At 37.3% G+C, this 25,504-nt stretch overlaps 1 protein-coding gene across 2 annotated transcripts in view; it reads left to right on the forward strand.

Moving 5' to 3' along the window:
• Positions 1-8,310: 8,310 nt before the first annotated feature.
• Positions 8,311-25,504, forward strand: part of ncalda (neurocalcin delta a) — a 53,461-nt gene continuing 36,267 nt past the window's right edge. The window contains exons 1-2 of one of the 2 annotated variants that reach the window (XM_073871911.1): positions 8,313-8,492; positions 9,978-10,065. The gene's annotated coding sequence lies outside the window, so the exon portion shown is untranslated. Of the gene's footprint in view, positions 8,493-9,977; positions 10,066-25,504 lie in introns of both variants that reach the window. The other variant, XM_073871913.1, reaches the window with a different exon arrangement.

Below are 25,504 nucleotides of genomic sequence, written 5' to 3' on the forward strand. Positions count from 1 at the left end.
GACGTATTGCGTGGGGTCACGCTGACGCATCACGACCAGATCTAGACAAGAAGTTGTCCTTTAGAGGTGTATATTTGTTATTTTTATTGTCAAAAATAACAATCGTTTCGCTATATAAGACCCTTATGCCTTGTTTGGGATCATTTAGAGTCCTTTGAAACTCCGTTGAAAAAAACTGTTATGTGCTGAGTTAAGTGTTAAGTGTTGGTGTCCATTAGAGTCCCTTAAAATTAGAAAAATCCTGCAATGAAAAGACATCAACATTTTGGATGACATGGTGGTGAGTAAATTATCTGGATTTTTCTTTTAAGAAAATTGACTATTCCTTTAAGACAAGTAAACATTCAGACCAGCGGACAAAATCCTTACTATTCATATATAAGGTATAAGGTTTTATAAAAATATATGTGACCCTGGAAGACGAAAGCAGTCATAAGGGTTAATTTTGAAATCTGAAAGCTGAATAAATAAGCTTACCATTGATGTATGGTTTGTTAGGATAAGATAATATTTGGGATACTAATGTATTTTAAAATGTGGAATCTAAATGGTGCAAAAATATAAAAATAAAGTCCTTAGTAACTGTATGCACTCACAAAAATACATTTTTATATATATTTAGGGTAAGAAATTTACAAAATATCTTTATAAAACATAATCCTTACATAATATACAAATGATTTTTGGCATAAAAGAAAAATCTATCATTTTGACCCATACGATATATTATGGCTATTGCTACAAATAGTTTTGTGGTCCAGGGTCACATATCTATTTTTAAATAAAATTTAAATCTACTCAAAGTGCTCTCAGTTTGCGTCTTTGCCAGCAATCTTTGTATTCCTCTTTCTCTCTGTGTATCAACTCCTTGTAGTGTTTGCGTTTCTCTTTATTCACGTAACTGTTGCAGAGAAAATGAAAAAATAAAAGAATCACTGATCCTCATATCCTGATTTCCTGTAGCATATTTACCCAGGCTCTCCGCTGCGTGTTTAGAGCAGATGGTGTGGGACTAAAGCTCCATGGTGGAGGCAAGGCGTCTAATTGCTTTAAGTAAATCGATACGGGACTGCAGCAAGCAGCAATCCCTCACTTTCCATCAACCTCTCACTGCAATTACCACATTGATTGGCTACTGCTAATTGAAGGCCTCATTATTTCAGCTCTATGCGGATGTGGAGACACAAGGTCCAGACCTTTGTTGAAATTAGTTTTTTTTTTGTTTAGAGATTTCATGTTATGACTATTATTAAATTGTAATATTTGGTGTCAAAGATAAGGCTGTATTCACATAATGTATTAATATTAATGTATTTTTATTTTCTGCGTATTCAAGTCTTAATATTTGCAGGTTATTATATACACAATGCCTCTAGACAGAAACCAACACTTTTAATAGGTGCTAATAAGGCTACAAATGACAGAATTAACATATTTTACTATAAATATGTTATTTGTATGCCTACAATAGGTCAATTTAATATGTATGCCTGTCTGTGAAAATCTAGGTAACGTCATTTTGTGGATATACTGTTTTTATAAAATCATCCTACATAATGTAAAGAACATTCAGTTAAAATATAACTTTGATATCTTTAATATTGACTGAGTAAACTCATGTCAAAGATTAAAATCTGTGATTAAAATCATACTTTGATGCTCCAAATCTCATAGATTATGAGACTATAGAGATTTTACAGGCAGGGTCAGATATTCTGCTATAATTATTTTGATTTTACTTTAACTATTTTATGCATGATCATATTTTTTCATTAGAATGACAAATGTCAATACATATTTGTGACCTTGGACCACAAATCCAGGCATATGGGTCAATTCTTTTAATAGAATAAATAAAATAAATAAACACGCTTTTCATTGACATATGGTTTGTTATAGGTACACTGTCAGACAAAATGGTCAGAATATGTACCCCAGCTGTCACTGGGGCTGTACCCTTTCAAAAAGTAAAGCTTTGCACCTAAGGATTCATTTTAGTGTCTATATGAGGTAAATATTGGTACCAAAGAGAGCTTACACTGTAAAAATCATCATCAACCTTTTTCTGTTTTTACTTCAGATTTTGTTTTCCAGAATGTTTTTATTGATGCTGTTTTAGTTGTACTATGTAAAGACAAAGACTTGTAAATGTTTAATGTTCATTTAACTTTGAAAAAATTTTGCCAGTAAAAAAACATAAATTTAAATCTACGGTAAGTTACCGGCAACCCAGCTGCAATTTCTACTGAATTTTTTACAGTGTATCTCAAAGGTCCATAAATGTTTACATATCTGTACCTAATGGTCCATATTAGGACCTTTTTAATGGGTTCTGCCCCAGTGACAGCTAGGGTACATATTTTGACCATTTTTTCTAACAATGTAGGTCCTTAAGGTACCGTAATCTACCCAAAAATTTATTCTGTTTTGCATTCTGGTAAAGGTACAAAACGTAAACTTAGAGTACAACCCCCGTGATAGAAAAGGTACAGTTACAAACCTTTTTTTCTAACAGTGTAGGACAATTTTTGGCAGAGATACAACTATGTGAAAATCTGGAATCTGATGGTGCAAAATATCTAAGTATTGAGAAAATCGCCTTTGAAGTCCTTAGCAACTGCACCCACTCACAAAAATAAAGTTTTGATATATTTATGGTTGGAAATGTACAAAATATCTTCATCGAACATGATCTTTAATATCCTAATGATTTTTGTCATAAACAAAAAATTTATAATTTTGACCCATACAATGTATTTTTTTAGACTATTGCTACAAAAACACCCGTGCTGACATGGGTCTCATATTTTAATGACAAGCACAAGTCTCTCATGAACATGTTTTGAAGATTCATCGAGTCCCTTCACAGCGGTTGTCTATTTTCAACAGGTTAGGAGAGAAGATCCAGTGGCCCACCACCCGATGACCCATCTCTTACGGTTCTCTTCATTTCCCATGAGTCCTGGTTAAAAATGACCTTCCATGTCTCTCCTCTCTCTGCTTCAAACCCCCTGAAAGAATAATAAGGGTGCCAGACACATTAATTAGACGCTCTATTTAGATAAATGTCTGCGAGCGAACGTGAGGTAGTTATTAATATTTCATATTAAAATAATTAAATTCAATTTTTCATTTGGGCAAAGTAGAAAGTCTACATTAGTGTGCATTGCTTTTTGCTTACCTCCTTCCCTGTACGTGCGTTTTTACTGCAGGCTTTTTTTTCACTTACACACGTTTTCTCGCTCTTGTACTCGCAATGTTCTCTGAGCCCCACCGATTGGGTCAAAGTGCCACATGGAGTGAAGATACAGGAAATGACTGTTAATTAAAGAGCTGACAGCTCGCATGGTGCAAGTTGTGTGTGTGTGAGCATGTACGTGTGTGTAAGACTTTATGCATGCGTGCTTCTGAACTGAATACACGGACCGTCCTTGATCAACTATGTGATGTCAAAAGACATTGGCCATGGTAAAATTCTAATTTAGCCTATAATATTTCCTTCGACTCCAGTTTATGCCCCCTTTTCCCATTCTGACGTTCCTCGCCCTTTCCCATCTCATCTCATCTACGCCGCCATCGGTCTGTAGAGCACTTTTGTGCCCCGATCTCTTCGAGGTTCAAATCCATCAGCAAAAATCTTAAATGCTTCCATTGTCTCTTGTATGGGAGGTCAGTTCTCTGTTACACCTGACCAGAAAAGGGCTAAATGGTTGCCAGGGAGACTGGCGATCATTTGTGCGTATGTGTGTGTGTATATGTGTGCATGCGTGTGCACTTGTGTCTGTGCTCCTTGTTCCTTGTGTGTAGTGCTTCTATCAGCCTTTAGTCATGTTGGTGATATTTATATCCAGCCCGACAGTCTGTTTCTCCTCTGTCCAATACTCAATAACATAAAGGCACCTCTGACCTTTAAAGAAAGCGCTAATAGATGAATGAAAGCGAAGGCGGAAAGTACGAATAGCAACGGCAACCTCCTGTGAAGCTATTCCGATACAGAAAGTACAGTGTATTCAGAGATGCCGCACATATATGTTTATTATTGATTGAATAGCTACTATAAAATATTAATTTAAGAACATTTACAAAAGATACGCCTATATCCATATATGGTTACATTTATATGGCTAAAGTCATGGGGGTCAAGAAGCCAGAGATCAATAGAGAAATGCTCCTGTTTTGCATTCTTCTAACTGAATACCTTTTTTCTCATTAAAGATATTATTAGCATATCATCTTATGTATTCATATTTGGTTTGCACTCATTTTTCTTTAATAAAAGCATGCATTGGGCCATTTGTGCAAAAGCATGCATCTTGTGCGCTTCGATGGAGGACATCTATTGTACAATAAAGTTAAAGGAATAGTCAATTTTCCCAAAAGAAAAATCCAGATAATTTACTCACCACCATGTCATCCAAAATGCCGATGTCTTTCTTTGTTCAGTTGAGAAGAAATTATGTTTTTTGAGAAAAACGTTGCAGGATTTTTCTCATTTTAATGGACTTTAATGGACACCAACACTTAACACTTAACTAAACACGTAACAGTTTTTATCAACGGAGGTTCAAAGGACTATAAAAGATCTCAAGCGAGGCATAAGGGTCTCATGTAGCGAAACGATTGTCATTTTTGACAATAAAAATAACAAATATGCACTTTTAAACCACAACTTTTCGTCTAGGTCCAGTCCAGCGCGACCTAACGTAAATGCGTAGTGAATAGTGATGTAGGGAGGTCACGTGTTACATATATAAAACGCACATTTGCGGACCATTTTACAAACAAAGACATTAATTAGTATCATTCAACACAACAACGGTCCTCTTTCTCCACACTTGTAAACACTGGGGCGGAGTTTCGTGTTCGTCCTCTGTGACCTCTTGACATCATGACGTATTGCGTGAGGTCACGCTGACGCTTTCAGGTCAGGACCTAGACGAGAATTTGTGTTTTAAAAGTGTATATTTGTTATTTTTATTGTCAAAAATGGCAATCGTTTCGCTAGATAAGACCCTTACTGTATGCCTCGTTTGGGATCGTTTATAGTCCTTTGAAACTCCGTTGAAAAAAACTGTTAAGTGTTGAGTTAAGTGTTAATTGTTGGTGTCCATTAAAGTCCATTAAAATGAGAAAAATCCTGCAATGTTTTCCTCAAAAAACATAATTTCTTCTGGACTGAACAAAAAAAGACATCAACTTTTTGGATGACATGGTGGTGAGTAAATTATCTGGATTTTTCTTTTAAGAAAATGGACTATTCCTTTAACATGATAAACATTGCTTATTTGATTAGTCAACCCCCTCAAAAAAAAACATAAGTGCATATCAATGTTTATTTCATATTTTTCAAAATCACAATAACCCAGATTGGTGGTCTTAGATTTTTGTCCCCTCTTTATAATTGAATAAAAGAAAGACGAACAAATTCATTCAATTTATATTTATACAGCGATCCATTTTATTCGTCTACAGCAAACACCTGCTTATGCAAAGACAGACACACGATAGTACACCTACAGTTCTTCACAAAAGAGCTCTATCAACAACTAAAACAGCATTTAAACATTTTGGCCTGTCAGTCTAGCATCCTCTCAACGTGATAAATAATGTGTGTTTGTTCATGAGTTTGCAGTTTCTCTACCCTAAAAAGCCAGCTGATGATTAGGCAGATATGGGGAGTATTTAGCATGTTATTCTCTATCCCCCTGCTCTCTTTTGGACTCTTCCTTGGCTCTGTGCCTAGTGAGTGTAATTTGGATGAGTACTGCTCGCTTGCCTTTGGGCTCATTAACAACAATATAAACAGTAATTACAGTGATCGCCTAATTAATTCATTGAAAAAACGGGCGAAAAAAGGAAAACGCTGAATGGATAAGAAGTAAGCGCAAATCTTTTGCCAAGATAACAATTTTATGGCAACATTGTTGACATAATTAGCAATTTCACATGCCACAATACAACTTTAATTATTACGAGGCTTTCATTTTTCTGGAATTCATTTATGTGCATTCTTTTATCGTCCAAGATATCTGCAAAGCCCATCATTTGCACAATTGTTCCTTCTCTAATATGCTTTTGCAACAGGGCTCCTTTGATGAAGCGATAAATTAATCAATCTACTTCTTTTGTTCCAGACTCATAATTGCCTTGTTCAGTCTTGGCAACTGTGATGGCTCTCTGCGGCTAGACTGGGAAGAGGAAAAATGTTCACGTGACTCTCAACTATTCATTATTGGTCTTAATTAGTTTAATTACTTAATTGCAGTTAGTTCAAAAATGATAAATACCTATGGTAAAAGATGAATCACTTGTAAGAGAAAATTAATGATCTTAAATTATATTAAGTAAATATGACTAATGTTTCTTCTTAAAAACTTAACTCATCTTTTTTTTATGTGTTGGTTTTCATCAGCATGCATCAAAAATAAGTTTTCTCCTGATTTCGGGATAAAAGTTGATAATTTTAACAGTCCACCACTTGCAAATGCATAATATAATGTTAAAATTGGCAGATTCCTTCTTTAATCCATTAAAAGGACATCACACTCCAGTTAATGTGACTGGGCATTTAACGGCTTTGCATTGGCAGCATAACAACAGGTTTCTCAGCTGTTGATCTAAGGGCCGTTTTAAGCCGTGTTTAAGGCCCTGTCATTGATAAGCGGTGAAAGCAGGCAGGCAGAAACCATGAATGAGCTACTGGGATACACAGAGACCGAGCTGTAGTGGTGCCAGCTGACTGGGCGCCAGCAATGGAAACTTCCCACAATTAACACAAATTACTGACAGTCTGCCAGCTATCAGCGCCTGGCATCAGCCTCAGGCCTGGCAGTCATGCTGAAAGAGGAGGTGGGGTCATACAACAATGATAATGTGTGTGTTTCTGTGTCTGTTTATGAATTCCTTTAACACCAGTGTCACTGCCATGTGTGTAAACTATGTCGTTTCTGAGTGGCACACGGGTGTGTATGTGCATGTTTACAAAATAAATGTTTGTAGGTGTTAATCATTTTGTAATTTACGTTTTTAAGTATATGGCCAATTTTATGAATAGCCTACATTTACATATTTTCTGCAATCCAGCTATTTTAAAAAAGTATGGGAGTGGTGATTTATCCTTTTTAGGCTTCTTTGTTTTTAATTTCTTCATTTTCATTTTATTATTTTGTGATTTCATCCATATTCTCCTATTAAAACTGGTATTTTTATGGTTAATTCAACGTGGAAATGTACAAAGCAGGCACAACTAAAGTCAACTAGAGCTGCTGCAGAAGTCAACTAGTTTAATAGTGTTATAGCCCCATCTACTGTTTGAAAACAGTACAACATGAGCTCTATGTACGTATACAGACCGCAACATTTGGAATAAAATGTTTTATGGAAAATTTCGGGTGTTTCTTACATGCAATAGTCATTCAAACATTATACAATATAGCTTAAATGTGAAATTAGATGATCATTCCATTGTTCTTTAATTCCACACTAAACAAAAGTAGCAAATATGCAAAACAAATAGATAAATACATTTCATTCGATTAAGCAAATTATAATACACGACCAAGTCATTGGTGTCAATTTGTTACATTTTTAATGTATTTTTAATACAAAAGCCAAAATAAACCGCACACAACAAGATGTTTATAAAACATTGACGTTTCTCAATGCCAAACAAGTTTGTTATTATTTATATTGCACTACGTTAATTAAGCTAATTTGTTTCATAATAGATTTATAAAATGCATTTATAAAATGTATAGGTTTGTTTGTATTTATGTTAGGTACAGTTATGTATTGTTACATTACCATTAGGAACCACTAGATGTCAGTACGCTCATATTTCAGACATGTTGCCCGTCCACTAAATATTAATTTTAACTACATATTTAATGGTTGCTATGTAACAAGCGAAATGTAACATGGAGCACTAAATTTCAATATTAATATGTGTTATAAAATTAAAACATTTATTTGAAATGAAGACAATGCAGATATATGACGTTATATACAAGCAAAACAACGATATTAACAATTGACCAAAATAATGTTCCAGTTTGGTTCCAAAATTATTATTCTAGTTAAATTAAAATCTAGGTTTTTTGATTGTGCATTTCAGTTAATATCAATGAAACTGCAGTTGGGTTGTTTTGATTTAAGCCTTCATAAGATTAAAAAAATTACAGCTAAGTAGCACAATAAAACAATAAAAATTGACAAAAAAAAATAAAAACGCCGTTATCTCGTTTTGTAACCAAACTCTTCATATATTTATCCCAAGTGAGCTGCCGCAATGGAAGGCGTGCCGCGTGCGGCGCTTGGGTGACGTCATCAAACCTTTCTCGAATCGTGCCACAATCTCCAAACGGCGCGAGAAGTCACATTTGTCTTATCTTTAATTTTGTGAGACTTATCACTTTATTCTTCGTTGTTGAGCTGGAGACACCGCCTTTCCTGTCCCTCGGCTTCCTCCAGCCGTCTGCAGAAAGTTTGGCACCGTGAGTTTGTTTATCCTCCTTTTCTAAACTTTCTCGTAAAGTTTGCGTTGTTTGCGTCATCCAGTTTCTGAACTTCGTGTGTTTGGTTTTGTTGACTAACGTGTTTCCCTCCAGTGAAACGACTTCCAGAGTCTGACGAACGAAAAACACAAGTTTCTTGTCATTATTAACCAATAACATCGTGTCGTATCTTCACTCAACTCGTCCTGTGTTGCCCTGTCAGCGTGTTTTTAGCCAGTTAGCTTAATAGCAGGAAGTTATTCAGTCTATCAACTGTTCTGTTTAGTGAACACGAAACTGACAAATCTAATCATATAAACTCGCTATTTTCAACGCTTTGTTCTTGTAACATCGATGTGTGGATGTGAAGGGACGAATGATTGCTCCAATTAAGTTACCGTTAGTTAGCAATTTCATCTGACGTCAGTCTTGTCTAACGTACTACAACGTCGCAGTTTCACGCAACATCAACTCTGAGACGCAAGAAGAAATGCACTGTGTCTTGTTATGAGACTTTTTTGTTTCATTTTACTCCAGTATTTTCATAGTAGACATACATATTTATGACCCTGTCTGTGAAACTCTTTGGTAAAGTCTCATAATCAAAGTTTGATTTTATTCATCGATTTCAGTCTTTGACATGGCCTTACTCAGTCAATATTAATCAAGGTTAAGTTTTTTACAGTATGTTCTTTACATTATGTAGGAAGATTTACAAAGAAAACAGAAATCCAGTCATGACTGTCTGTGGTGAAGGACCCTTTCGCTGCCTCCTCCCTCATTCTCCCTCTAATGCAGACCAGATGGAAATTAGAGCCACTGATGCAAGCCCAGTGATAACACTCACAACCGTGTGTTCCCATGCCAAATACCCTCTCCCAAACGCGCACACACACGTCTGTGCTATCTGTTGGCCAATTTTACTAATGCATATAATTTGCTGTGAAAGAGGCATTTGGCAGAGAAGCTGAGCTGGACGATCATCTTACCGTCACTTTATGTGAGGAATAGCCACTTATAACATGTATAGCATCTTGGCATCCTCCTAGATTAACTTCTGTTTTTGATAGCTATGGGTCATGGCCCTATCCAGCCAGACAGTTTGTATGATTGCAGAGGACGTGCGTGCATGTGGTATCAATGCATGTCAGCGATATCCCTATTTTAATATGAAATCAGCTGTGATTGTAGTTGTGGTTCATAGCCTGTGATTCAAGAGTTTATTAAACTAGGTTCAGTAAACATGAACGGCTGATGAGGCACTGATGGCAGATAAGTGCAGTCTAGAGCCGTAGGTTCGGTTTTATTATTTTGTAGCTGTTGAACAACACACGATCAATGATGGGTTGAATCAAGGTTTTAGTTGCTTGGAAACAAGAGCATCCACCCAGACATTTCCTGTTTTCTGTCTTTATTAGTTTGTCTCTTTATGATTTCCAGTATAAATGATATGTATTCATTAGGAATTCTTCTATTGCCTTCCAGTTCAAGGGTTCACCAACATTATTTTGTGGACGACAGCTAGAGAAAGCGGTCTGTTCACCCGTAGCGTGTGGATTTCTTCGGCCACCAGGTAAGGATCTTTCTGCTGTTTCTTTAAGGGGTATATTTACATCTGTAAATCTATTACAAGACATTTCATGGATTTTCAACCAGCAACGGCCATCATACATTCACTTAGTAGTTGTGGTGATTGTTAAAAGGGAAGGAAATGACCTTGAGGTTTATGTTGTTGAATTTCCTAATCGATTGCAGTCGTTTTAAAACTCTTTGACGCTGTCATGAATATAACTTATAACTTTATATAAGCTGCTGTTGCCTAGTAACAGAGAAGAAATAAAAGCCCACCTGTCTCGCCTAAATCAGTACAAGTTCAAGTCATTTAAAGCATAGCAGGCAGCTGTATATAGACTGCATTTGAATGGTAGATTTAAGTCCTGACAAACCTGTAAATGTGTAGTAGTCTGGATTGAGTTCAACTAGGTCTCAACACAAAGAATTTCTCTATGCCAAACAGATTTTGGATTAAAAACACTTACTGTACTAATCTATATGCAAATGAATTAGGAAGCGTCTCATTGCTTGCCCTCAAAACCAGGGTGGATCAGCTGACATTCACAGAATTTTTTTTTTACTGAAAACCACTGTAGTGTCACCTGCGGTGAAATTCTGACGCTATGCCTGAATGATCACCACCTACTAGCTCTCATATCCGTAATTATAAACGCCTAGAGAGCTTTAAGTCTCACGTCTACTGTATTTTCCCTGGGTGAATGACTATACACAGTTCTGCATACTGTATAGGCAGGTCTGTCTGTTCTTTTTCCCACTACTCGGCATTAGATTCTTTGTATGACCTTTTATAGTCCTGGCTATTATTGTAAAAGCAGTTTTCTGTGCCTGTGTGGCATGAATAAAGAAGCTTTAATAACCGGTTTTGCAGAGTCATCCAAATGTGAAAAGTGCACAATTATTACATCTAAACAGATTCATGGGTCTCTCACCATTTTACACAAATTTACGTTTATGCATTTGCTTTTATCCAAACGGCTTAAAGTGCATTACAAGCATGCATGTTCCCTTGGATTGAACCAACAACTTCTTGCACTGCTTATGCAATGCTCTACCACTGGGCTTTAGGGACACACATATTACTTTAAGACAGACTTATACAAAACATGACTTGACTGACATAGCCCACACAACACAATCTCCACTTAATGGGCCAGCTTTTTTGTTGTTGGAAGACTTGGCTCGTTTGGCATGCCTCAGGTTATTTCAAATTTAGACGGATAAAGCAACACCTTTTGTAATGTGGGTACATAGTTTTCTTTAATCTGCTGTTGGCCAGCTCCCATCATAGTGCTAATGACCATGCTGCTAGGGCTAGATTGGTCTTTAATGCATTGGTTGTATGGTCGGTGGTTAAAAGCAAATGGAGCCTCTCTTGATTGCATGTTTATTGATGGGTGTACTTAGAATATTAACATCCATTATGCAATTATTACTTTGGGATAAAGGCTTTTATAATTCTTTATTTATTTATTATTTTAATTGTGCTTTACTTTTAAGTCTCATTTATTGTTATTCCCAATACCAAGAAATGAGGCAGCAAAAAAGTTTTTCATTGAAAATAACAATTATAATGCAGGAATATTAAAATGTATACAAATAATATCATACAAAACTACTCATATCTGGCAAAATGTTTGTAGGTTAGACATGACATGGTAATAATCTGTGGTTACCTTGTTTAGCTTGGAATAATTCCCAGGTGTATTTGCATAATGAAGATGTTGTTCTGTGTCTGTTTTTCAGGTTTTACATTTTGACTTTCATAATTTGCAGTATTTCTAATTGCATCTTTGCAACTGCACTTAAGAGATTCATTCAGCAAAAGATTCATTAAATACCAATGAAATAACGACTTAAATGACATTTATGACTGTGTCTGAGCACCTTTCATGGATTTCCACTTTTTAACTCTAGTTTGAGCATACAAGGGATGTGCAGAGTTACAAAGCTCTGAGTCCAATTTAAAGGAAGATATTCCCTTTAACCGAATGCATTTTTAATGTACTACAGTAAATGCCTGAGATGTTGTTCTACAGTTATTTCCATGAACTGATTATGTGGACGTGTTGATTTGAATAATGCCTGCCCACTAGCTGCTTATACCCGCACACTTGCTGTTGCCAAGGAGACCTAATTTGTTAACTAGCCCAAGTCTGTTTGCTAACGATATTGCAGAGTTAAGGGCTCGTTATAGTTGTGCGTAGGTCTTACGGTGTAGCCGCGATGTCGTAGGTTCCGCGTTGGCAAGTTAACTCACAAACGAAGACGAAACAGCAACTTGTTGTGTAAGATTTGAGAAGACCAGCAATGATGGAAGTAAATAAACAGCAACTTTTGTTGCAGCTTGAGTTAAATCACTCTTCAACTTGTCTCATTTTTGTTTTCATGGTCGCACACGGAAATACCTGATGAAGCAGTCTTTTTTTACCTGACGGGAGGGGTTCTGGTGGACCAATCACCGTGCTATCAGTCCGCGTAGAATTGACGTGTTGTTAAAAATTTTGCGAGGCTACACACAGGCTACGGATAACCTACGGCGTAGCTACGCCGTACAGTTTACGCACGACTATAAATTGGGGTTTAAGAGCCGTTTACATATCACGTCTCTTGCACGTTCAAGTTCGTTATTTCAAATGTAGGTGTGCGGTATGCACGCTCATAATGAAAGCGATGCACACGTGGTGCTCGGTTTTTTCAAGCGTCCGCACCGCATAGTTAAAACACATAAACTTTTTAGAATGCCGCAAAGCACCGCAGGTCATGTGACAAGAACCTATGCAGCTAGCATTTCCAACGCGTTTTTAGGCGCAACATCTGAACAGCCCCATATTGATGTCTAGAAAAAGCAGGGGGGTTTTTTTAGATGTGAGGGTAAAATAATATTGTACAGCAGGGCTCCAGACTGCCACCAAATGGTGGCATTTTGCCACCAAAATTTTAGAGTGTGCCACTGAATTTTACATGCAGTCGCACATGTGCGACCTGTAAATTTGACCTTTTATATTTTGTGATGTGACACTGAATTTGAAACAGCACATTGTACTTTCTGCATCTATCATCAAAGTATTTATTAGTAATACAGTGGAAATTAGTAGAAATGTGAATATTTGGTTAACATGTTGATTTACGGTGCATGCCCCTAATTTTTCTGGTTGTGCCCCTAAAATTTTCAGTTGGGGGCCACTGTGCTCCTAGTAAAAAAAGGTAGTCTGGAGCCCAGTACAGTATGTAGAGGAAGTGAAAAATAGTGGTTAATGTATATGCCATAAACGGTTGCAGTGAAATTCCCTCTGCACTGTAACCAAAAACTATATGTCTGCTCTCATCATTTTTGTGATGACTCCTTCCTTAAGGGCGCACTCACATTATCCAAACCAAACCATGCCCCAGCGCGATTGTCACCACTCCCTACTCCCCCAGGTGCACGCACTCACACTGTACTTTTTATCGATCCGAGTCCGGGCACGCTTTCGTCATTAAAATGCGATTGTTTTGAAAAAAGCAGGAAGTAAAGCTCTCTCTTAACACTGGAACCCACCGTAATGATAAGTCTGTGTTTTTTATTCGTTTAGTCGTTTGGTGCGCGTTACAGACATACATACAACATTCACGTAACCCTGCTGCGCGCATCAAAAGGTTTTTACGGCGGCAGATGAAGGTGAGTGGTCGCGCAGCTGACGTCTTCACCTTTTGAATCGCGCTCAGGCGAGAATGCGCTCACACCACAGCCTTCCGCGCCTGAGCCCAAGTGAACCAATCCGCGCCCGGGTGCAGAACAGAACGATCACACTTGTCAAACAAACCAGGCTTTGGGGGTCAAACGCGCCCGAGCGCGGTTTGGTTTGGATAGTGTGAGTGCGCCCTAAAGCATGCATTGAGAGGTCAAGGCTGGATGTTCCTAATTTGTTGAAACCTAGCGCTTTCACGATCAATAGATTCCTAGAGTTCTGTACGATCGTGATGCTTTGGATAACATAAAAAATGAATGTAATGGTTTAAATCATGCAGTATAGTGTTACATTGTAAACTTTTCAAAGGACTGTAAAATAGTCTCTCGCTCTTGCAGTTCGTGCGCACGTGTTAAATTAAGCCTGTTCACGTATGTCTCAACTGAACCACTGTTTAAAACCTGTGTAGCTCCAATTTGACCAGCAAATGTCAGCATAAACAACGACAATGCTATTGTTTGTGTGTAAATCTAATGCAGTTCTCGCTTAAACAAACAAATTTGACAGAAGCTGCCGCAACAGTAAAAGTGCAATTCTAAGTGGTAAGTGGAGAGAGAGAGACAGGAGAGACGTCCCCAACGTGTCACTGCAGTGCACAAGCTCCCTCGAAAGGGAACTGTAACAATGTATCTTAAAAGGTAACCTTGCTCTCACTTGAAATGTGTCCCCAAATTTAGTCCTTAAATTTGAGGGTATTGGACCTGGAAAGTCTTTGAAAGGTCCTTGAATTTGAAGTTAACTAAGGTGTGGGAGCCCTGACAAACTAACTAGTTAGGACTTATCAGTCTTACTTTCCAGCTTCAAATTAGACCAATCTACCTTTTTATAACTGACTTTAAAATTTTATGACCAGTCTTGTAGAAAAGATTTGATGACTTCCTTTGTAAGACTAAGCAGTTTATGCAACCGGACACAAAGCACTATTCACCAAAACCAACCAATCACAGCCATTTGCTTTTGGTTATAATGTGGGTGAAAAAGTACTTACGTTTATGTGATGAAATAACTAATATGGACATATGAATGTTGGCATCTGTGAAAATTTTCATTATTTGTTAGTTTAGTTTACAGAATGGCTACTCGAGTGAGATGCTGCTTTGGGTCAAATTATTCTCAAGTTTTATTGGTTTTAGTAATTCTTGACGAAACCGAAATAGGGCTGATTTTATATGATCTGTGAAAAGAAATGTGAATGCTCTTTGTGATGCTCTTTAAGTGTTTAAGTACATTTATTTTTGAACAGTTACTTCGTCAAGCACATTTAGGGTTCTGCTTTTTTATAGGAAGTAATTTATCAGTTGCATTATTGTTGTTGTTATATGCTACATTTTTGTTGGGTTTATATTATCTTATGTCCTTTTATATCGTTGTAACTATATGTATCACAGGTTTTTATGTTATTAAAATCTTTAATCTCTTAGTTTACAAAAACTTATACAAACATAAAAAAAACGCAAGCTCACTAAAGATAAACAGTCAGTGATAAAATAAGGATGATAAATAATTATGTATATAGATATCTTATTAAAGGTAGGAAAGTGATTTAGTCAAGAGCAGTGAGAGATTTTCTCTCAATGTGTATTTAAGGCCAGTAAAGCAGCAAAAATGCTTATGGGATCAATGAGCAGCGGGTTCGCAGCTTGTGCGCTCCTCTCACACAGAAACGGTGTGACTGAGCACAGCACTGTTGTTTTGTGTTTCAAACCGATTGACCGTTATGGTTATATGTTGGTTTTTCTCTGGCCATATTCGATATTTAGCAATGAGAGCAGCTGATGAAACGGATTTTCTTGGACGATATGGTTGGATGGTTTTCTGTTTGTACATAAACATAATAATTAAAATGTCCAATGCATTTAAAAAGGCACCTCATGAGCGCACCACTGCTTGACACGTGTAGTCTACTGCAACAGCACTAAACCAATGCATTGAATTGTTGTATGTGCGCGCACGTGTGTGTGCGTGCGCAGATGCATGTTATTACAGTTATTAAGTAATCATGATAGGGTTTTAATGACGCGCTCGCATTAATGGCATCAGGTTTAAGAAGGTTGCGGTCATGACGGTGTTGCTCTTGTTTTTTTTGTCCACCCATCAATTGACTTGTTATAATGAGTAAAAAAATTAACAAATAAAAAAATGACTAAATTACTGCCCCGCCCCCGATAATATCGTGTATCGCCGATCTCACAGGCTGACGATAGGACGATCTGAAAATAGGGCCTATCGCCCAACACTAGTTTGTAGTGATAGATTAAAATTTACATCAACAATATTAACGCAAACTTAGGTGTCCCGTATTCGGGACGGCGACGCTAAACAGTTTAAATGTAAAAATTTTACTATTTAAGCCAATGTATTTAAAACAAAACAAAAATGATGACTGGTCTTCATGATGACTGAAAAATGATGACTGGTCTACAGCCTTTCCATACCATGCATTTATCAGACACAGATGTTACCTGACACTCTCTGGTTGTCATTTCTTGCTCTTTGCTCTTTTTTTATGACTTTAATTGCTTTGTAGGATAAAATCCTTCTTTGGTAGACATCATTTTTTTGTTTACACTGTTATTTAGGGCAAATCTTTCTAAACCCTCTCAAAGCACTTATACAATGTCATTTCTGAAGTGCTGTGTGAGTGATGTGTTGTGCTGACAGTGACATCTTGTGAGTTAAGATCTGTTGTTTCAACTGTTCATTCAAACAAATCAGTTTAAAGGAGTCAGTTTGCGAATTGGACGCATTGTATGCTAATCCTGGCTGGACATCGCAAAACTGTAACAAAGTGATACTGTAACAACACGCTGGATATGATTTGGTCTTCCGAATTTTTGCCAACATGTCAGTTTTGTTTTGAGGAATATGCGCGAGGGAGAGTGTGTGCGGCTCTCTGCTCATTTTCTGTCCCGCAAACATCAAGATCATCACTCATTGATTACATTAAATAAACCCAATCGCAAGGAAAGATCTGCTTGCAGCAAGAGGCAGCGTCACTTGTTTTACAACAACACTTAGGTGCCCGCAGATACGCCGGCCTATTAATCGTCCTAATTCGCAGCACAAAGCCAAGCTTTTTAAATATGCCAAATTATCGGCCTGGCCGATCAGTCGGTCTACTTCTACATAGAATCACTTGTTTTAAAGCAGCGGTGCTTAAATACGTGTACAAATGTTACTTTTTCGTGCCTTTCGCGCTTGGCAACGTGATTTGGCCCTGTAACCGTAAAAGAGACCAAAGTTCAAAATCTCTACCGGTTTATCATAACTACCAGTTTATCATACTTACTAGTTTATTGTCATTTTCACTATTAATTTGGATAGTGGGATAAACAAGATTTTGGTGACTGTGAGTGGCGACGGTGCTGAAAAGTGTCACTACTGTAAATGGCACTGGCTTCACACTCCTTATCTAACAGGTTTTTGCTTCACACTCCTAAACTGTCAAATGGACCCTGTCTGAGAACAGAAGCATGTTGTTGGCAAAGGAAAAGCTACATTTTCTAACCTACAGTAGTTACCTCAGCTTAACTCCACTGAAGTTTTAAAATTCTTGCTTTGCTTGTACACCACAGGCTTTTGTCCAAACTGCTTGCAGTACAAGCCAATGCCAGAAAACATAAAAGCTCTATATATCAGATTACTGTGTTAAATGAACCTGTTAAACCAGTTAGGTTAGTTGGCATCAAAGATCTGGAAAAAAGGGCTTTGCGTTTTTTTATTTTTTTTTATTTAGGAGGGGATCTGAATCTATAAAGCTGTTATACAAGATGTATCAGACAAAGACGCTACCTACAGCATATAAGCACTGACCAGAAAAACCATAAACCTTGTATGTATGGCAAAACACTGTGAATTTCTTTTCCCCCACACTTACTGGATGATTTTCCTCTGATCGAGCCAAACATATTAGTGTTATATAAATAGCCAACTATTACACACATTCCTAATTCTTACATCATAAATTCCTTCATGTTGAGTTTAGTCAATCTAATCATCTTTTAAATGTAGAGAAAAAAAACTGTATAAACAAGCAATTGCCAAGAGAGGTTAAGAAAATATTTCATTTACAGCATAGGCCTATGTCAAACTGTGATTAAAATCGGGTTGTGCTTCACTTTTAGCTTGTTTTATTTATAAAGTGTGTAGTTGGAGACACTACCATTGGTCGCCAGTTTTTCTGGTTAATGTGTTTTCTTGTGGGTGTGGGGGGAAACTGGTTTCATTTTGTATTTCTTAGGAATCTTATAGACATATTTTTTAATAAGAACTGTACTACTATCATGTGCAGGATTCACAAACCACCTTGAGGCTCAAATGAAGGAGCCAACCAGCAGTGTTTAACAAGCATGTTTATCCAAACCGAACAGTAAGAGCCATTACCGAACTGAACCACTGCATGGAGATGAATTACTCATTCTCGTATTGCTTCGTGACCAGCTGTGCTCTGTGTAAGGTATGGTGATGCTTGGGGAGGGGTGGTTGGTTAAACAGATGGTTAACAGTGATGGTGTAATCAATACATCCATTGCTCCTCTCTCTCCCTCTCTGCCTGTCAATATGACATGGGAGGTTTCGCTGTGTGAGTGGGCTTCGAGTCGTGACAGTCGTCTCTGCCATGAGGAAGAAAACTAAAACAGTCGTAGGAGTGCTGCTGCCCACATGCATTCATATAAACCTGCATGCATCCACGACTGCGCTACCTGCGCACCAATGTCTTCTACATCATATTAATATTTTTACTTGTACATTGAAGGTACATTCACATCTTGTTTCACACCTTTTTCAGTTTTGCTCATTGTTTGGAACAAAAGATGTATTTATGACAAGAAACACAATATTTTTTTGTGTTTACATGGGTGGCCACAACGGCACACTGATAGAACTTGAACAGACATGAAGTGATAATAGACATGACTTGAAAGATCCAAGTTGGTACATATGGGAATATGAATTAAGCAAAATATAACATTGTAATTTTTGTTGTTGTAGCCTGTTTGTGTGGTGCATCCTAGTAATGATTGCAAATACTTGCAGTTCTCTGTGACAGGGCATGGTCAAGTGTTCATTATAGTTGTGCATAGGTCCTATGGCATAGCTTCTACGGTGTAGGCAAAGCAATGGTTTTCATTCATACTTTATTTGCTGAGTGCATTAATGCTGGAGCTGATGCATTAGATCATGTCTAAAGGGTTATTTACACAACAGCATTTTCAACCAAAAATGGGGAAAAGTAAAAACTCTGTGTTGGTTTAACCCTGTTAACTGGCGCTGTCCCGTAAGGGGGACACTTAAGTTTACTTCAATATTTTTTATGTAAATGTTAATCTATCACAACAAACTATATATTCTTGAAAGAATGTAGTTTTCATATTTCAAAAACCTTTTAGCAGTAATATTAATGCAGTAACTGTAATTTATTCATTTGTGACAAGAGTATGCAGCAAACCTCACAGCCCACCAACACAAACCTCAGTTTTTCCTGCTATAACTGCTATAAAAAAAATTATATTTTCACCTCCAGGAACTTTCCTAAAATTTTTAAAGTGTCTTCTTTAAAACAAGACCAAATTGGGCTTCTAGACCCAAAAATGTCAAAAAATGTATTAATTTGAAGGTGTACATCATCTTTTCACCCCCTACTCAAAAATGGCTGCGCCGGTTAAAGGGTTAAGGTGTTTAAATAGAGCCAAGGTAAAGTTTGAGTAAGACATGAATGATAAACCAGTTCTCTACTGTTTTTTTATGAAAATGATTTTTCCTTTAGCCACCATCTTTCTTGTATTATATAACACAGGGCTTTATCTCACCGGAGTGTGTGTGGCGTGCAGCAGTAGTTCTGTTGTTTTTTATTCAGTAAGTGCTCCTGTATCTTTGTGGCTGCCTTATCTAATGTGCTGCCTTGACATTAGAGCTAAAATTCAGACAGACATTCTTGGATTATCTTGACGGGCAAATGTAGAGAGCCTGTGTTTTGCCGCACAGAAATTCATTCATGGTTGTACAGTCAGAAGAGTAAGCCATTGACATTACTTTATAAAAAGGTTTTGTATAATTGTACTTGATTGATTCCAAAACTGTAGATTGGATGCAAAAGCCTCTAAACACTAGTGCTGTGTTCAAAAAATTGTCGTGGATGCCTGACGATGCGCGCATCGATACAGCACCTTCCGTATCGATTCGGATACACTTTTGAAAGTAACATGACGAATCGCTGTTGATCCGTGATCCATATGGAGGCTACGTAGAGTTAAAGGTAGCGGGGTATACTTTCACTTTGTGTGTCTGTCTCGCTGGCGCACGTGTTTGCATAGCGAGCCGCGTACCTGCGCTCTCTCGCGCGCACGCGCATATTTAAAATCATTGGCCCTCATTTATCAAAAGTGCGTACACCAAATTTCCAGCGTACACCTGGCGTACACCCAAAACCACGGTGACTTTGAGATTTATCAATATGGACGTTGGCGTACGGCACGCTCAAATCCTACGCCTGCTCAGGAGGTGGTGTACGCACATTTTGAGTTAGTGCAGAAATGCGCAAACACTTCCTAACACCACAAAACGCACTGACAAACTAAAATATATGATATATTATGACCCACTGTAAAAAACTGAAACATGGTAATTATAAACTTCAGTGTTTATTTTTATGCAACATGAACTTCAATGTTTAATTTGTGTGACTTTACCAAAGCATTTGATTTGTATGCATATGTATTCCTTAAGTTGCGAGCCGTTTCAGGACAGAGCACGTGAGCGGATCGGAGCGTTAAGCGGTGCGGTATACTATCAGAGCGCCTTTTTCCGAAAATTCCGCGCTCAGCACAGCTCGTTGAACCCAGAACGCCCTTTGATAATTTGCTAGTTCGAGAATCTGTAGAAACGTCTAGCAATAAGTTATGGAATTCAAGCCTTATACATAGGGTGAAGTCAGGTAAAGTGGGACACTTTTTGGTAAATTGCATTTTAAACAACCTAAATCAGTTAGAATGTATTAAAAGTGTATTTGTTTTGTTTAAATAGATTGTAATGAAGGCCACTATGGTGAAATTTTTCCTATTTATGAATTTATTAACAAACTGTTAATCTTTAAACTCATCTGACACCCTCTACAGCAAACTGGAAGCAATCAGGTTGAGTGGGACACTTTGTTAGGGAAAGTGGGACACTATTTTTTGGCCCTGGCTAAAAACCTTAATTTTGGTTTGTGTCCTTCAGTCACCCTCTGCTCATATTCTTCAATTGCCCCTTCCCTTCTCTCTTCACTCCACTGGTTTAATTTTCTTCCTTTCCTATTTTACTGTCTTTTTCTTTTCTGTATTGCCCTGTCACTTTTTCCTCCCTGCTAAAAAACAGCATACCAGCAAGACCAGAATATGTTGTGTTTTGGTGCTGGTTTGCTAGTGAACACCAGCTAAACCAGCATCAGCACCAGCATTAGCACTAGCTAAACCAGCACCAAACCAGCATTAGCACCAGCTAAACCAGCACCAAACCAGCATTAGCACCAGCATCACATGCTGGTCATACCAGCAAGACCAGCATATGTTTTGTTTTGGTGCTGGTATGCTGGTGACCACCGGCTAAACCAGCATCAAACCAGCAACCCAGCATAGACCAGCATAATTCCCATGCTGGTCCGATGCAGTTTTTTTCAGCAGGGGTTCTCTCTCTCTCTCTCTCTCTCTCTCTCTCTCTCTCTCTCTCTCTCTCTCTCTCTTTCCCTCTCCTCTCTGTAAGGTTGCCATCTTGTGTATATTGAAAAATATACATTTTATAAAAATGTTACACATTATTATTACTTATAACTTAAAAATTGTATTTTCTTGTTCATGAAATGGCTGCACTGTGTTTGCTAGCATTACCTCTAAAACTGTCCCACTCAACCTGAAATGCACTGTCCCACTCAACCTAACACTGTCAGGTTGAGTGGGACAGTGCTGTGAATCTAATTTTCACAAATATTTTATACAGTTAGATTCTCATTGTTATTAATCTTTAATGCACAGACAGTATAAATGTAAGTGTAAGCAAAAGTTTTTTTGTTATATCATAAGTGACAGAATTATCAACCTTATTATTCTACAATAGATTTCCACTTGCCGGATGGCTTACGGTGAGGTCCCAGGGGTGAAGCAATTTGACAAATAACAACCAGCCCACATCTGTGATGTCACACCAATCACAACCTTTATTTCATATTCAATAGACATTCAGCCACAACATAGTAACAATTATTGTGATTGGCTTACAAAATTAACCCCTTACAGTACCCAAAAGCTTAAGTGTCCCACTCAACCTGATGTCCCACTCTACCTGAATTCACCCTAAATGTAAAGTAAAAATCAAAGTTAATATTGGACAGGAAGAAAACATTAACAGGGAGTGCGGAAAGACTGTAAAAGTTAGCAAATATTCATCCTGGAATCTGAAGCGGCTTATTACAAGAAAGCACAAGGATCTGCTACGAAAACATGGTAATAATGCATCAAAAGGTAAGCTAGTTACATACCATTCCATGATAAATAAATAGCTACACATGAATAGGTAAGGTAAAATGCTTGTGTTGAATGGAGCCATAAATCCGATCATGATGACATGCGGACAAAATCATGGCCACGAATTATCTTTTATGCTACATTAGGGACACTTCCTTTTCTTATTTAGTCTAAAGTATGGCCATAAATATAAAATTCGTTCCCAATATTCAACAGTTTGTTCCTTGTAATTAATTACTATAATATTTTGTAAATACTATTACAAGTATTATTAATTCAAATTATGAATTAGCCTAGTAAAACATGTGGATGTCGTGGAAACAAATTGTTAATTTGAATTATATCCGGAGCTCCGTATCAAACTGGATCTTAGCTAACAAACAACTGTATGTAAATACAGAAAAACACACTACAAAAGTTACTACATAATTTAAAAATATTATTTAAAAAAAAAGTTAACCGAACCATTAAGCAGACATATAATTTAGATGTAGGCAACAGAAAATAATAATGATAATAACAATAATAATAATAATAATAATACATAATTATTCTTCTAAATATCAATTAAGCCTCATTAATAATAAAAATAATAATTCAAATATTACAAAATGTCATGCAATTATTAATGTGTCTTTAATCCCGCTCTTTAAACTCCCAAATAAAACAATTTTGTTTCTTTCCACTTCCCCGGTTTGTCTTCTTGCCGTCTTCCATGTGTCAATGTCGTAAAATGAGGGCGTGGGGGAGGTGGAGACTTGAATTTATATGGGTGTGTTATTCTAATGACGATCGTTTTCAGCCGCGGCATTTATGAAGGGCAGATATTGCGTACACCTGAATATCAACGGTACGCACAGTTTCATAAATCAGGCGGTGAGAGGAGTGTAAGCATAATCTTACGCCAACATATACGCCCGTTTCTACGCAAGAATGATAAATGAGGGCCAATGAGTTCAGTATGAAAGCGCTGATATCTTAGCCTATACTTCTGCAAAGGGCTTTATTAGCCACTCTCTTACCAAACAGTACTAACGCATTTGAGAAGAAACACAACAAAGATTTGCATGTGAAAAGTGTATGTCTAGAAAAGAGATACAGAGCTACTTTAAACTATAACTGTCACATTAATAATCTGATTTCTATTAAATAGTATTAAGTCTGATTGCATGTTTATAGATATACACATAGATATAGAATAATGAGAGACAAATATAATGCCTAGAGTAAGACACTATCTTTGTAAAACTGCTTTTAAAAAAACATAAGTTAAGTACTAACTCTCTTAAGTATTTCTACGAGTTACCCCAGAAGCTAATAAATGAATGGCTAAAACACAACTGTAACAACACTGCTTATTCAATGTACAATAAACATATGATAATAATAATAATAATGTTACTAAATTCTGAACAAAAATGTAATTCAAAATAGTCTTGTATCGTGATGCGTATCGTATCGGGACCATTGTATCGGGATATGTATCGTATCGGGAAATTGTTGGCGATACACAGCCCTACTAAACACCACCTCAATCAAAAATTAGATAACGGCATGAATTATACATCAAAACTTTTCTCTTCAAATCCACTTATGACCCAGCCTCAGGTTATTCAGAAATACTGGTTTGTTGGAAGAATCCATTAAAGGGGATCGCACACCGGCCGCGCAGCCCAGCGTCGAGTCGCGTCTAGGACAACTCGGAGGTATTGTAAACCGGAAGTGCACATTAAATAGCGCGAGCTTCGTCAGATAGCGTCTACTTTAAAATGCAAAATATACGTTAGCAGCCAATGTTAATCGTTAATGATTTGGGACAAATATGATGTTGTTTAATGTTAAACTGTGTGAGTGGCGCTGTGTGGTGCGACAGGGATTTGAGCAACTTCCTGAGTCACAGCTGGCAGCGCCAGTGTGCGTATACTCATAGAAAACAATGTGTTCAGGTTTTTTTAATTATTATTTTTTAGAACGGCGCGGCGCTGAGCTGCACAGCCGGTGTATGATCCCCTTTAGAGTCCGAATAAAAAAATGCTAATTTGCAAGAAAACATATCAGATGCACTTAGAAGGTTTTGCATTTGAGCTCTTCAATTGTATATTATTAATAAAGCCTTTTGCTATACACTTTGTTCAAGGCAGTTTTGTGCTTGGCATTTCAGTCTATTTCACTCTGCTAATGCGATCTCTCTGATGTCATCAAATAGGTCACTTCCGCCCTACTTTTGTTTCTGTTCTGTGTGATTCATTTTAAAATTGAACACATGGTTTATAAAGAGAATGTCACCGTCTGTTGATTAAACCATGATTTAGTATGACACCGGATGGAGCACAAAGGATTCATCAGCTATTTTTAGGTACTTTCCAGGACTTCTTCCTACTGTCCCATTTTTTTTTCTATGTAGCACAGTTTGTGATATTTTACCTTTTTTTGTAAATCTGTGCAGAATTCATTATTGTCTATAGTTGATCATTGAATATGACCTTTTATTTAGGAGGGTTGAACTACACAGCTGGAACAAAGATTGTTTTTGTAACATAAATTAAGTTTGCTCATTCCTTTACAAGCACTTATCTGATGTTACAGTTAAATAAATGTATGAACTTAAGAACTTAATTTTATACTTTAATTTGAGAGAACACTGTTGTGTTTTTATCATTCATTCTTTACAATGCGCAGTTTCATTTCTTTGACAGTGTAAATAATTTACACACTCACTTACTGTATGACAGTCCACCCCACCCAAAACAAGTTCTTCAGTTTGCTTACCACAAGCATTTGAGTGCATGTTTTCATTTTTCTGGCAAATTATTTGTTCTTGTTTGGACTTAAATATCCGTCTTTCTCACAAGCGTCCTCTCCCCCTACTCTACCCATCATCAACCCTTTTGGGGGGATGCTTCCCCTTTCTCCCTCTGTGCCAGAGCTTCCCCGTGGTGCTCTTATTTCCTGACCTTGCCCTTCTTCTGTTGTATTCAATTCTTTGCCTCATTTTAGAGGCTTGGATACCTCTATTCAACTAGCCACCAGATGGTATTCAAATTAGACCCCTTGCATGGAAGCAGATAATTTTTCCACGCTCATGGGCTGAAGAGTGGGAGGGTTCACTCTGAAACATTGACCCAGAGACCTAAGTGCTTCTCTTTCCGTTGTCTGTAAAGGAATTCAGAGACCAGTGCTTGCCCCGTGGGTCGCCTGCGCACTGCTGAAC

The sequence above is a fragment of the Misgurnus anguillicaudatus genome, chromosome 10, assembly GCF_027580225.2.
Source record: "Misgurnus anguillicaudatus chromosome 10, ASM2758022v2, whole genome shotgun sequence".
NCBI lineage: Eukaryota > Metazoa > Chordata > Actinopteri > Cypriniformes > Cobitidae > Misgurnus > Misgurnus anguillicaudatus.